This window comes from Danio rerio, chromosome 24 (assembly GCF_052040795.2).
Source record: "Danio rerio strain M-AB ecotype USA chromosome 24, GRCz13ab, whole genome shotgun sequence".
NCBI classification, from domain to species: Eukaryota; Metazoa; Chordata; class Actinopteri; order Cypriniformes; family Danionidae; genus Danio; species Danio rerio.
The window spans coordinates 27,766,683-27,780,945 of record NC_141044.1 but is presented as its reverse complement, the minus strand read 5'-3'; the positions used below and the strand labels follow the sequence as shown (position 1 = coordinate 27,780,945).

Genomic DNA, 14,263 nt, shown 5'->3' with positions numbered 1-14,263 from the left:
GAACTATGCTTCTAACTACAGCTCTAGAGGTGTAGCTGCAAGTGTAAAAGTTTGTGAAGCAGTTTGCGAATATTTGTTGGAACGACAGATTTGGAAAACGCTAAATTAACAAATTATTTTTGTAACAACGAAACTTGCGACCATTGTTGGCCAACGATGGTTTTCGGAAATGCACCCCAGCTTTGTTTATACATCCAGTGTATTTCTGCAGCTATGAACCTCACTCTCCATTACACTTGAAACATATGTAAATATATTGATGAGGCTGAAAAAAAGTGGGATGGTTCGTTTTAAAAAAATGTTCAGCCTCATCAATATATTTACATATGTTTTAAGTGTCATGAAGAGCAAGGTTCACAGCTGCAGGGATACACTGGATGTCAAAATAAAGGAAAACCCCACCCTAAATCCTTCCTCCTCCAAAAAGCTGGGTTGACCTCAATAATTAAAGGACAATTTTCAAATGCAATTCTAATTTTCTACTAGAGTGAAAAGCTTTATTATCCAATGGCTGACCGAAAAAAAAAAAAAAAAAGCTCCCCTGAATAGTCTCGACTCTTGGGCTTTCACTAAACTGGTCATGAATGCACAAACCATCTGTTTTTCTGGACGTTTGTCAGCGTGAGCGTGGCAGAGGCAGCTGCCGGAGTGGCACTGGACTGAATGAAGAACCACACAACCTTTGTTTGCCGTGCGCTGGGCTTTGTGTGGCTTCGAGCTGTGTCCAGTCGCTCCTGCGGGCCTTTCATCGCCTCTACCAGCCCAACAGAGGATGGACACTGGGCTGCATTGTAGCTGCAAGGAGGGATTTGGGGTATTGTGTGCCTTCCAATCTGTAGCGCAGTGGGCGAAGATGCCGGGCGCCAGAGAAGCTGTGTGTGTGTGCCAATGGGGCAGAGGAGAGAGAGAGAGAGAGAGAGAGAGAGAGAGAGAGAGAGACAGAAACCCAGGACAGAGAGACAGGAGGGGGAATATTACACACTTAAAATATAATCATGTCCTGGCAGTCGGGACACAATCTGTCTGCATATTTTCAAATTAAAAAAAGGCCAGCGCTGGGCGGCTCCGGCATATTGGAGCATAATTTGATTCTTATCGTGTGCACATCTCAGTGTCGTTTGTTTATTTGCGATATCGCGTGCTGATTTATTTATTTTGTTTCTTCGTTTGGTTTTCGCCTCGTGTGAAATATCACTTTCATTTTGGATCAGCGTCGAGTAATAAGTGGCCCCCTCATATAGTGGCCATCGCTGTGACCTAATTGCATAAATTTGCCTCTCTCTGGTACACTTGACCAGAACAAAAAAAGAAAAAGCAAAAGGCAATGTGTGATTTGAAGAGACATAATCAACCTGTCTGAGCAGTCTGGGTTAAATAATCTGCTCCATTTCTGGGAAACCTTACAATGATTGTTGATTAAAACGATTGTAATAGGGAATGGACTAACTTAAATCCTTTAGAATGAAGCTTAAACATAATAACAATTCTAGGGCGGTATGATTTTGGTAATAAAAAAACCCCTGACATTGCAATATTTAATTTTATTTAGAAATATACACTATACAAATGCTGGGTTCTACACAATCGATTTGTGTTGGGACAACATGATGAAATTAAGTCATATATTTATTTGTGTATGCAAGTATGTATGGTTATACTTTCATTTTAGTTGTCTTTTATTTCTTTAATTTTACTTTCCAAAATAAATCCTCATTGCACTTAACAAGTTTAGAATGATAATAAAGCTTGTTAACAAGTTTTTAATAAATAATGAAGGAATTGTAATCCTTTGTTTCGTTTTTTCATCTTCATTTACAAGTAGCAGGATATTTTCAGCTACTGTATATTTCTGTCCGTTTACATCCATTCCTTTGTCCCCCCTGGCAGTATAGTAGCAAACTGCTTTTACAGCTAAAACACATTCTTAATGCCTTAGTGCTGCGGAGGCACCACGTGTGGTGATAATGGTCCTTTTGAAGTGTCACCTACTGTAGCTTATTTGTTTTTACAAATTTAAGTTGATTGAATATCAAACAATTAGGTAAACTCCCACATCCCCACACCAAAAAAAAAACACTTAAGAATTGTGTTGTTTTAGCTCATTTTAAATAAGTAGTTTGAACAAACAGCAAACATTATCATGGGTTTCATACAATTCTTTTATGTTTTTTCAACACAAATTAAGTAAACTTAATTGTTTTTACAAATTTAAGTGGATTGAACATAAAACATAAAATAATAAAAATCTCTAGAGTTGTGTTTATTCAGCTCACTTTAAATAAGTAGTTTGAACAAACAGCAAATGTCATTTTTGTGTGTATATAGAAATATTAATCAGATGATTTAAATTCATTTGGAAAGAGTTTATAATTTTATCTTGTGATCATTTTGTATGGAGTGTGAAGAGTGTGTTTATTATAAAGTATAATAAACAACTAGCATGAATGAAAACAATTGAACAAAGATATGAATGACATAGATAGCCCTTTGGTTTTCTGGACATTTAAACAGTATGGAAAAATGTTAAATATGTAATGTAATCAAACAATATAATCAAATGTAAAATAACACAGTGTAGTCTTCATTATAATAAATAATACAATTTATCTTTCTTGAAGCAACACATTTTTACATTTATTGTTCCCAAATGGTTTAAATTAGCTTCAAATAATGTAATTGTTCCATGTAGCGGAATTAAACTTTGCTTGTGTTTTGAACTATATACTGGTTAATTACTGTATAATCACAACTCAAAATTGCATGTTCTGTGATATGACTATTGCATAATTGCACATTGCGATATTGACGCTGAAATTATATTTCTTATATTTCATATGTTCTATACACATTTATCAAAATTGTTCAAATCATGTTTTCTTTGAATATTATAAAAACAAAATACTATATATCCAGTTGAAGTCAGAATAATTAAACCCCCTGAATTATTAAATCCCCTGAATTATTAGCCCCTCTGTTTATTTCCCCCCCCAATTTCTGTTTAACGGAGAGAAGATTTTTTCAACACATTTTTAAACATAATAGTTTTATAACTCTCTAATAACTGATTTATTTTATCTTTGCCATGATGACAGTAAATAATATCTGACTAGATATTTTCAAGACACTTCTATACAGCTTAAAGTGACATTTAAAGGCTTAACTAGGTTAATTAGGTTAACTAGGCAGGTTAGAGTAAGTAGGCAATTTATTGTATAACGATGGTTTGTTCTGTGGACTATCGGAAAAAAAAAATTCTAATTAATAATTCTGATTTCAACTGTACATAAATATTTTCCACTGTATCATCTATACATCTGTAAAATAATTTTTGTTGTTGTTTATATATTTTGTGAATAAAATGAGCTGCACCCGAACAGCATTATGGGAATAGTTTGCATGAATGGACGCTTGGTTGAGCTGGTGAGTCTTTCCTGATTAGTAGTCTTTTGTGTCTCGTCACTGAGCTTCAATAATTTCTTGTTCCTGCTCATTGGCTTTCATCCTCATTAGCAAACGCTAATAGCTCAGAAGCAATCGATTTAATTGTTATAAAAGATTGTGGTCAAAAACATTAGTTCTCCTAAACGTTTCGTAGCAAAAAAAGGAGTTTCCCGTATTTAATTATTAGACATTTCAGAGTGACAGCGAATGTAATTTTAACCCTTAACAAAACTAAAAACTAAAATGTTGAGTGTAGAATTTCTGACTTTTCTTCGATTGTTTTAAACATACATTTAAAAATTTACTAATATTTGTCTTTCATTAATTTAGATGTTTATATCTTGACATTTTAAAGCATCTTCCTCACAAATAATAATAAAAAATTATCCTGAATGATTCTTTGCTAAATTAAAGGGGGTTTCACTCTAATAATAAATCATTTGGACTCCAGAGAATGTGACTCCAGCCCATAACAAAACAAAAGCCGTGTTTACAGTGGCCTAGATAATTGTGTGCGGCCGCTGCTGGTAAAGGAAGGTTTTAGCAGGAAACAGTTGTGTTCTTTCACACAGCGGTTTCTTTAGCCCGAGGGTCTTAAGGCACCCAGCACCGATGCTATGAGCTTCTCTCCCTCTGAGCGGCGTGTCATGAGTCAGACTCGATTACCGGTGACGGCTTTGTGATGTGGGCAAATTGTCACTAAGGGCAGATCTGGAGCTCCGGCTCTCTCTCGCTGCACTCGGAAGTGAAAGTCAAAGCACCAGAGACCTTGTTAGAGCTAATTCTGTACTCCTGTCTGCGGGACAGACGGGATAGTGTTATATGCCTGCCGTGCATGATAAAGACCATAAACTGTGGAAGATTTTGCTTTTGATATGGAATAAAAAATAAATAAAACAGCAATTGTGGATTTTCGAAATTCTGAATTTATTAGCATTTTGAGAGTAATCTGAATTATTGGACAATGTAAAAAGTAATGTGCAATGAAACTTAAAAACTTAAGCTTATATTATAATTGGAAGTTTTAGTCATTTAAAAAAAAAGTCAAAGAATTGTGAGTTTATTTCAGACAGATCTAATTTTTCCAGCATAACCTAGCGATAAAACATTTTTTATTAAACATATTTTATACTAGTATATAAGTATACAAGTATTTTATGTATTTACAGAAAAGTGGCTAAAGCCACCTTTCCACTGCACAAGTCAATTGACAAGCCACAGACCGCAAGTCATTAATTTCCAATGGAGAATAGTCCGGGAGCTGCGTGGAGTTTTGATCATCTCCGTATGCTGAAAAGTTGAATTCGATTTGAGCTCCGGATACGTTGAAATATTTGAACTCCTGCGACTAGACCGTATGCAACTTGCCGAGTGATGTTGTTTCCACATTTCCTTCAACATTTTTAGCTGTTTATGAGTTTTTAGTATTCATTCATTTAACCAGAATGGAGAATAAAGGCTCATGCTTTTGCATTTCTTTATTCTCTCTCATGGTGTACGTCAAAACGGAAAATTTTGTGCAACTGCCACAAAGGGGCGTATTCTGAGAGTCGTGTCCGAATGTCATGTGCAGTGGAAAATTCGGCTTAATTAATTTGAATTCACACATCATACGATTTTTAAAAGGTGTCCAAACCCCACCCCTAACCCTACCCTTCATTGGGACATGAGCAAATCTTACTAAAATGTCTGAATGAGATTGCGCAACAAATATGAATTAGCAGTGTTAAGCTGCCTTTCCACTGCACACGACAAACGACAAGCGACAGACTGAAAGTCCTTCATTTACAATAAAGAGTAGTCCGGGAGCTGCGTGGAGTTCCGATTATCTCCGTATGCGGAAAATTTGGATCCGATTTGAGCTGCGGATACGTTGAAATATTTGAACTCCTGTGACTAGACTGTGACTGGCCGACTGGATGTGATGTATTCCAGTGTTGTCCAAGCAGGTCCGTGCGCACGAGATGTGAAATACTAGTTTCGGTTATTTTTTGAATCAGAAAAAAAGTTTAGATTAAAAAACATTTCTATTCACACTTGAGTAGTAAAAAAAATGTTTTTATGTTGTCTCCACATTCCTTCCAAAAGTTTTTGCGGTTTTTAGGAGTTTTTAGGAGTTTCTTGTATTCATTCATTCAACCATGTTGAACGCACAGAGAATAAAGGCTCTTGCTTTTGTACTGCTTTATTTTGGACACTGCGAGAATCCAGATTGTCTCCCATGGTGCATGACAAAACATTCCAACAGTCATGTCTGAATGTCATGTGCAGTGTAAAGGCTGTTTTAGAGGTAATGCTTTAATATTACTTTTCTAAGTAACGCATTGCTTAAAAAATTAAGTAACAGTATTTGAGTCACTTTTTTAAAAATGTACTGCGATTTACATTTTATTTCAACGAATTGCTGAATTAAAATTAACTTAGTCATGCACTCAATGAGAGAATCCCTTCATTATTTTGAATGCATCGGTGGACTGTGTTTTTACGTAACTAATAAGTCAGAAAGTATAGCAGACACATCGCTTTAAACTTTAAATAATCTGTGATCACGGCATGTATAGCTCTGGGGTCAGGCAGTTTTCTGACGATAAGTTTGCCATAAATTATTATCATATATTACTATTATTAATTTTTTATGTAATATTTTTAGGTAAATGAAGGTTTAGTTATACAGTTTTGTTAAATGTAGAGCTCCTCTATTTAAAAAAAGAAAAAGAACACTTTAAGAAAAGTCACGCAAAAGTTGCTCAAAATTAACAACGCATTACTTACTATAAAAAGTAATTAAATAACACAACAGGTGAGTTTTTTGGGCAGTTACTCAGTATTGTAATGCATTACTTTCAAAAGAAATGAAAAAAGAGTTCCCCAACACTGTGAATTAGCCACTAAATCAAAAAGTTACAAATCGCCATTAGATAGCAATAACGTTTCTGAAAGTACTTTTTACATAATTCGTAGAGCTGTTGCAAAATAGTTCGCAAATTTTTTTTTGCATCGATGCTAAGATTTTTGAAATGCATTGATAGTCTCTCTTGAATATATTCAGAATTTAGTTTTTAAGAGCAGATGGCACTGTTTACTTACAGTTACCACTTGAAACTAAAATAATCATTAATAAAATTAGGAGCATTTTAGGCAAATTACAGGTGTTCATTGTTAGCTGTGTTTACATTAATCTCATGACATAATCTTACAATTTACATGATGATACCAAACACACACGAGCTGTTCCTCATGAGCGTTTGGGTATACATTTAAAAATGAGCCTAGACCGCCATCTCCTGTTAAGAACTAAGCTCAAAATCGACCAAATAACGATGATTGTATAAAATCTCATAATTGACGCAGAATCGATATTTCAAATGATTTCTCGCCACAGCTGTAATTGTAAGAGCACTGATAAAGGAAAAAAGCTAATTTTGATTGTGACTTTTATCAAAGTCCCTTTAAGGCAAGCCATTTCACTCGGCGGCCTTCTTTGGAACGCCACTCGGGCTGTACATATTACAAATAACCAATTAAATTTAACAATAACTGTCTAATTAGAATTATTTCTAAATGTTTGTATCACACAAAATCTGCAGAAACTCAAGTCTGGTTCAAGCCCCTCCCGTGGAAAATTGTCATTTTATAGTGATCGCTGATTGGCTCCTGTACTAGAAGGCAGGGCTTCATACGCCATATTGACAGTTACACTTTTCCCCATTCAAAGGTATACGAGTGACATGCCTTGTGTATTCTATACATGTCTTTGCTTTTATCTAACAATTTGTAATTGTGACAATTGAGAGTCATATATTTGAAATAAAATTTCGAGTTTTGTAGAGAATATTCTTATGTCGTCACACTTATGTAAAGTAAAAAGTCAGACTTTTGATAGCTGTGACAAAGAATTTAAAAATAAATATATATTTTTTTGTATTACTTGCAACTTTTATGTAACTATTTGCAATTTTGAGCTTATGTTTTTCCATTTCTTCCCCAGTATCGTGAGGCAAAAAGTCTGAATTCAGATGTATATTTAAGATAATAAAAATAAGATATAATAGATGCAAGATATATACTTGAAAGTGTGTATAATAGTTGTAATGGTAAATATATATATTTCTCATAATTCTGAAAACAAGGCACAATTACATATTTACCCACAGCCACTGTAAGTCTGGTGAAGAGCCTGGTTTCTCTCAAGGTTCTTTTCCTTCACTTTTGTCAATTGGTGAAGTTTGTTCATCACCAATGTCGCCACTTGCTTGCATGGTTCGGGACTTGTGCAGCTGCGAATCGATGGATTTGCTCTTCAGTATTTGGACTTTCAGCAGTGAAAATTAAACCACACCGAACTGACCTAAACCGAACTGAACTTCAACTCTGAAAACTGGACTGACACAGTTTCAATTTACTAGAACCTTCTATGTTACGCTGCTTTGACACAATCTACATTGTAAAAGCGCTATAGAAATAAAGATGAATTGAATTGATTTGAATTCAGTTATTAACTCCCCACTTATCTGAATTGTGCGTTCATATCTCCATATCATTGAAAACTAACAATTAGAACCAAATTTGAATTATTTAATTGAGTCAGTCCACATAGATTTACCTTGATTTTACATTGTGACATCTCTTTTATGCAGTCATGCTTCACTGGTCTTAAAGACTTCTCTTCTCAAAATTTTATGTCTCACAGATCAGACTTTTTTCTTATAAATGTTGCCAATTTTCAGAATAACTTCAAGCATATAATGTATTTCAACTTTGCAGACTGTGAATTTTATCAAAAATTTGAGTTACTGTACAAACTCGCAGCAAGACTTATCTTTTCATAATTGTGAGTCTGCATCTCAAAATTGCCTGTTTTATAAACCATTTTTATTCAGTTGCAGAAATGAGCATCCATCCAAACATTTCAAAAATCATTAAAATATTGATTTAGAAACAGCTGTTTGCATGATTTTCAGCCTGAAACTAATAGTCCTGTATTGTGAGCCGTTCATTGTGATTCAAATCTTCAATAGACTGCTAGTCACTCATTGGGGATGTGCTGCATTGTCTCAAACTTTAAAAGCGCACAAAAGCCTCGGTGATTATTGAGTGCCCTGCTTTTTTAACGGTTACTGGGCCGTGTTACTCCAAGCATAAGCTTTTGACTTCAGTTGGGGCCAGAGAAACATATGGAGAGCTAAATAAAATTCAGATCAAGCACAATGATCCCAGCAAACCCTTTGTTATGCCACGTCCCCCCGTGAAAGACAGTGGGAGGAGAAGAGACTAAGATACTTATAATGAGCTCGTGAGGCATGAGCAAATGAATGTATAGCTCGATAATGTGGCCTTTTTTTTTTGAGCAGGGGAAGTTTGACGGTTGAGGGTTTTGAGGCTTCATTTGCCGCCCCGTGTTGTCCTGTAATCAATGACAGTGACACTTGACAGATTGTCCAAGCTTGCGTGCTTTGTTGGAGACTGGTGAAGTGAAAAGGCTTGGGAAGTATCCAATGAATAAAGATGTTTAAAGCCAATAAATAAAGCTTATAAGGCTAACGGCGTGAGCAATGCAGGGAAAAAGCTTTCTTTCACACCAAAAAAAAAAAAAAAATCTGCCACCTCTGAAGGACTTGTGAAGCCGAAGGCGTCTCATTGCTCAATCAAACAGATTAAGTCAGTCAGACAAGCAGCAATCTGTCCTTTTCAATAAAGTTACTTTTGTCATGTGGAATCTCGCAGGCTTGCATACATCAAATAATTATTTTTATTTTTATTTTTATTTTACTTACTGATTATTTATTTATTTATTTATTTATTTATTTATTTATTTATTTATTTATTCATTCATTTATTCATTCATTAATTCATTCATTCATTCATTTTCTTTTTGGCTTAGTCCCTTTATTAATCTGATGTTGCCACAGCGTAATGAACCGCCAACTTATCCAGCATATGTTTTTACACAGCAGATGCCCTTCCAGCTGCAACCCATCCCTGGGAAACATCTGTACACACTCATTCACACTCACACTGCGGACAATTTAGCCTATCCAATTTACCTATACCACATGTATTTGGACTGTGGGGGAAACCGGAGCACCCGGAGGAAACCCACGTGAACCCCCGTGCCATCGCTACCCACTGTGTCATTGCATCGCCGTATTATTTATTTATATACTTATTTATTTACTTTATTGATTTACTTATTTATTTATTTATTTACTTATTAAATAATTAATTAATTATATTATTTATTTACTTGTTTATTTACTTTAGTTTTTATTTATTTATTTATTTATTTATTTATTTATAATTAATTCATTTATTTACTTATTTGTTTATTTATTTATTTACTTATTTATTTACTTATTTAAGTTCTTATTTATTTTTTTAATTAATTAATTAATTTATTTATTTATTTATTTACTGATGTCTTTACATCCTTATTTATTTATTTATTTATTTACTAATTTATTTATTTACTATGTTTATTTTTTTATTGATTTATTTATTTATTTATTTATTTACTTTGTTTATTTTTTATTGATTTACTTTTTTATTTACTTATTCATTAATTAATTAACTAATTTACTTATTTATTTGTTTGTTTGTTTATTTGTTTAGCTACAATATATCAGTTTACCTACAGTATTTATATATAGTTCATTTTAGTTTATATCATAAATATTTTACATGTCTTTTATATAATATATACATACCCACAAAACATAAACGTACCCACAAAAATGTTATTGTTATTATTATAAAATATTATATAATTTTAATATAAATTTTAATGCCATAAATATGCAAAAAAAAAAAAAGAGAATCTTATTTAAGGAACCGCATTTAATGTGGGGGGAAAAAAATATTATAAAATTGTATTGTTATTATTATATGAAATTATTGTATTCACTCATTTTGATAGCGTATTTATTCATTGCTTTGCTAATTTTAATAGCTTTTTAATTTTTTTATTTTACATGGTTTGATTGAATTTAATTTGTGTTTATATGTTTTAATACAACTTTGAGTAATTTCTCATCAGAGCAGTTATCATAAGAATGAATTGCTAAAATTAGCTGACAGAAATTGTCCCATTTAACTGTTGATTTATATAATCTAATCTTAGTTAGTCGAAAAATGTGCTGTTTATTTTCTCAACCTCCGGCCAACCATAGATGTGTGAATTTATTTCTTCATCGGAATAATAAAGACGTTGTTTTTAAATCCTTGGTACAGTCAAATAAAAATCTATATCTGTGGTACTACATTGAGGTTAGTTACATGACAAGTACATTAACAGCAAATGTTCATTTTGTGATTGAACTATCTCTTAAACGTAATGTTCGCTCAGCCACTCAATGTAATTTGTTGTTTACTAATAGCAGCATGTTGTCTTTTAAAGCAGTTGCGACCCAATAATGAGGACATCTGTTTTCATATGGCGCTTGACGCGTAGCACCAGAAATTTGATGTCATCCTGTCCAAACTTGTACATGGCTGGCAGATACCATTAGATGCTCTGATTGGATCTGACAAGTCACTGACAGCTCTGGATGTGAGGAGGGCGCATGACAAAGGGCAAGAAAAGGCTGAGCGGATGTCAGCTGGAGTCCACTACTGCTCGCCGGTCCTCGCAACCCCCAACACCCTGAATCTGTACCCATTCACCCCATTGCTGACCTCCGGAACTGACCTACAGTCCACATAAGCCGTCAGCAGTGTGGCAAATCCCCAAATTGAAGCTGTGGTGAATGACTCCGCCCACCTTGATTATAAACCACCCCCACTTGCCAACCAGGTGTAAGACTCTCTAAGAGTTACATTGAAGGAACACTCTTTTTTGAAAATATGATGTTATAAATTTCCTCGAGTTATGATCTCCCGCTCTGGCAGGAGCAATTTTAGCTTAGCTTAGCATAGATCATTGATTCGCATTATATCATTAGGCCCTTGCTCTAAAATGACTAAAAGGTTTAATAATATCATTGCACCTACTGCAGCCATGGTATGGCAGCGACATTCCTTGATAATTACGCTGGAATCAAAGTTTAGTTCCTAGCAATACTGACCTACAATATAACTTCTCATTTTCCATCTGTCTTAATACATAATGGAACTTCTGAAGAGCCAAGCTATAGATCTGAGAATTGTCAAAATTCTTTGGTCATTTTTATTGAAATTATGCTAATGGTCTAATCCGTTTCAATGATCTATGCTAAGCTAAGCTAAAAGTGCTCCTGCAAGACCTGGGAATCTACTGAATGGATTCAAAAGATGGTGAAACCAAACTGTAGTGGAGTTAAGCATAAAATGAGCTTTTTTTTTTTAAGTAGAGTGTTCTTTTAAAATATTTTTACAGGTGTGCAATGGTATTAAAAGGATCATGCTATACGTTTAGGATTAGCATTTTTCTTTAGTTTATTGTTGATGTTTGCATAAAAAGATCTGGAATGCTAAAAAGTACCAACCCCTATCAAAGGTTAGAAGGAAGTGATTCAAGAGATTCATTCAGATGTTACAATTCTGAGGTATCACTTTATTTTGATGGTCCCTTTAACACATTAAAAAAAAAACAAAATTAAGTTACATTGCATTTACATGACAAATAATTATTAACAGCTTATAAGTAGACTTATAATTAGATAAGTCTATAATTTAGATTGGGGTTTGGGTTATGGTTAGTGTAAGTTGACGCGCAAAGTTTCTTATAGTTAGTAAAATGTCGGTTGAAGGAGCAGTATCAGCAGATATTAAGCAGACCGTCTACTAATAATCAAATACGTAATTGGCATGTAGTTGCAATGTAGCTTTCAGTGAACAAAATGTGCAATTGGGACCATCAAAATAAAGTGTTTACCAATTCTGATGTCATCACTTGCTTTCAACCCAGTTAGATAATATATTTTAAACAATGTTGAAAACTGGTAACAGTTGACATCCATTTTATGAATGCATTTTCAACATTCTTCAAAATATCTTCTTTTTGTGTTCAGCAGAAGAAAGGAACTCAAACAGGTTTAAATCCACTTCAGAGTATTTAATTGTGTTTTATGTTTTGGGTGAACTGTCCCTTTAAATGCCTTGACGTTCTCTTCTGTAAATGTACACATCTCAGTAGAGTTGATTAAGTTGAGTTTGCAGGGTATCGCTTTAGAATGGGCGGGCCTAGATTAAGTACACATGACACCATATTGAGGCTATAACAAACCCAAAGGCAAATACACAGACATAATCAACATAATTTAATCTTTTTTGTGTTTTAATAACTTTCTGTGCATTTGATAGTTGACTCAAAATAGAGCTTCATTTAATGTTCACGTGATGTCTGATGTTGGCTGTTTTTTGCACTTTAAAACCATATATAAGGAGTATAAACTAACAAGGCTTAAAAATACATGTCAACGTTTTATTTGTTGTTACAGGAGTAAACATTGCACTTGGTGTACCAGCATCACGCCATGATTTTGCCAAATACAATGCGATCCTGGATTACAATCTATGTTGACTCTGGTACATCATTTTTGTTGGAAAATGTAGTCCATACCTATCCCCTACCCCTAAATCCAATCATAACTGTAAATTGTTCCCCAAATCAGAGGGGAATAAAAGTTGGATAACAACCATGTACAACTGCATAAATCTAACCAAAAGTATAAACTTAACATAAATGGTAAATATATCCCTTAATTTCGATTGGCTGATTGAAATGTTGTTCCAGGATCAACATAAATGTTAATCCAGGAACATGTCCAAAAACAGGTTGGCGGTGTAAACGCACCTCCCTATCTTTAAAATGAGGCATGTATCAACAACGCATTTATATTTAAAGGAACCAACAAAAACATTGTGATTTGATTCTTACTCAAAAGGTGGGTGTTTAAATATGATCCACCAAATATTTTAAGATCCTTGAGAGTTACTATATATTTATTTGCATGACCACTTAATTTTGTTTATGGATTAAACTGTAATTTTATGTGGATTTATGCCATACTTAATGTGATATTCTTTAGAAAAGGGCTGTTATGCAAGTGGTGCCATTAGTCAATTTTAGCAGGCAGACATAGCTAATCTATTTTATTATTTAATCATAGTTTACCATTCTGGAATCTCTTATATTGTCTGTTTTTGTGTTCCAAGATTCACAAATGCTTCATTTCCAAGATTGGCTCTGGCTTTGGCAACATCTTGCCAATTCATGCAGAAATTTTTGGCCAATTTTTACACTAAACTTGGCAAGCGGGAGTGCTCTGTAAATTAATAGCGTAGTGGCCATGTGTAGTTTAAAATAAACGAGTCTTTATTTATGTCTCTAATATTTCATCTTAGTATAGACCAACAATTAGAGCCATTTTTGTCTTTAATCTTGCATATCATCACATCAATCTCTTTAGCATGAAAACCTCAAAACCGAATAATAGATTTTGTGAAAATTATAGTTTTTTTTTTAACCCAAATATCATATTAGCATGATGCTAATGTCATGGCAATAAAGCCATGAAACGGTTTTGTATCGAATTCAGTGCACAAAGACTACAGATTTTATTAGAGATTTTATTATGTATCAAGGGCCAAAACACAGGGCCGCTGTGTCTCTTGACAATGTGTGGAGCAGATTTTTGGCTCTCAATTATCGTTAGCACCTTTTTGTCCCCGTCAAAAATGAAATTGTCCTATAAAAAGATGATTCACTTAGGAGGGAAACAGGACATTCTGACGAAAAGCCAAATTCAATGAAATATCACAAACAAATCTGATGTTAAGTTCAGATTTTAAGTATATTATGGATAACTGAACATCTTATGCTATTAACAAAGCTATTAATATTACG

At 33.9% G+C, this 14,263-nt stretch overlaps 1 protein-coding gene across 8 annotated transcripts in view; it reads left to right on the top strand.

The window, feature by feature from the left end:
* Positions 1–14,263, top strand: part of LOC147831063 (uncharacterized) — a 171,791-nt gene that overhangs the window by 139,499 nt on the left and 18,029 nt on the right. Inside the window, exon 4 of one of the 8 annotated variants that reach the window (XR_015525016.1) lies at positions 10,835–13,413. The exons of 5 other annotated variants lie outside the window; for them this stretch is intronic. The gene's annotated coding sequence lies outside the window, so the exon portion shown is untranslated. Of the gene's footprint in view, positions 1–10,834; positions 13,414–14,263 lie in introns of those variants that run through there. 2 more of the 8 variants (XR_015525017.1, XR_015525019.1) reach the window with 2 other exon arrangements.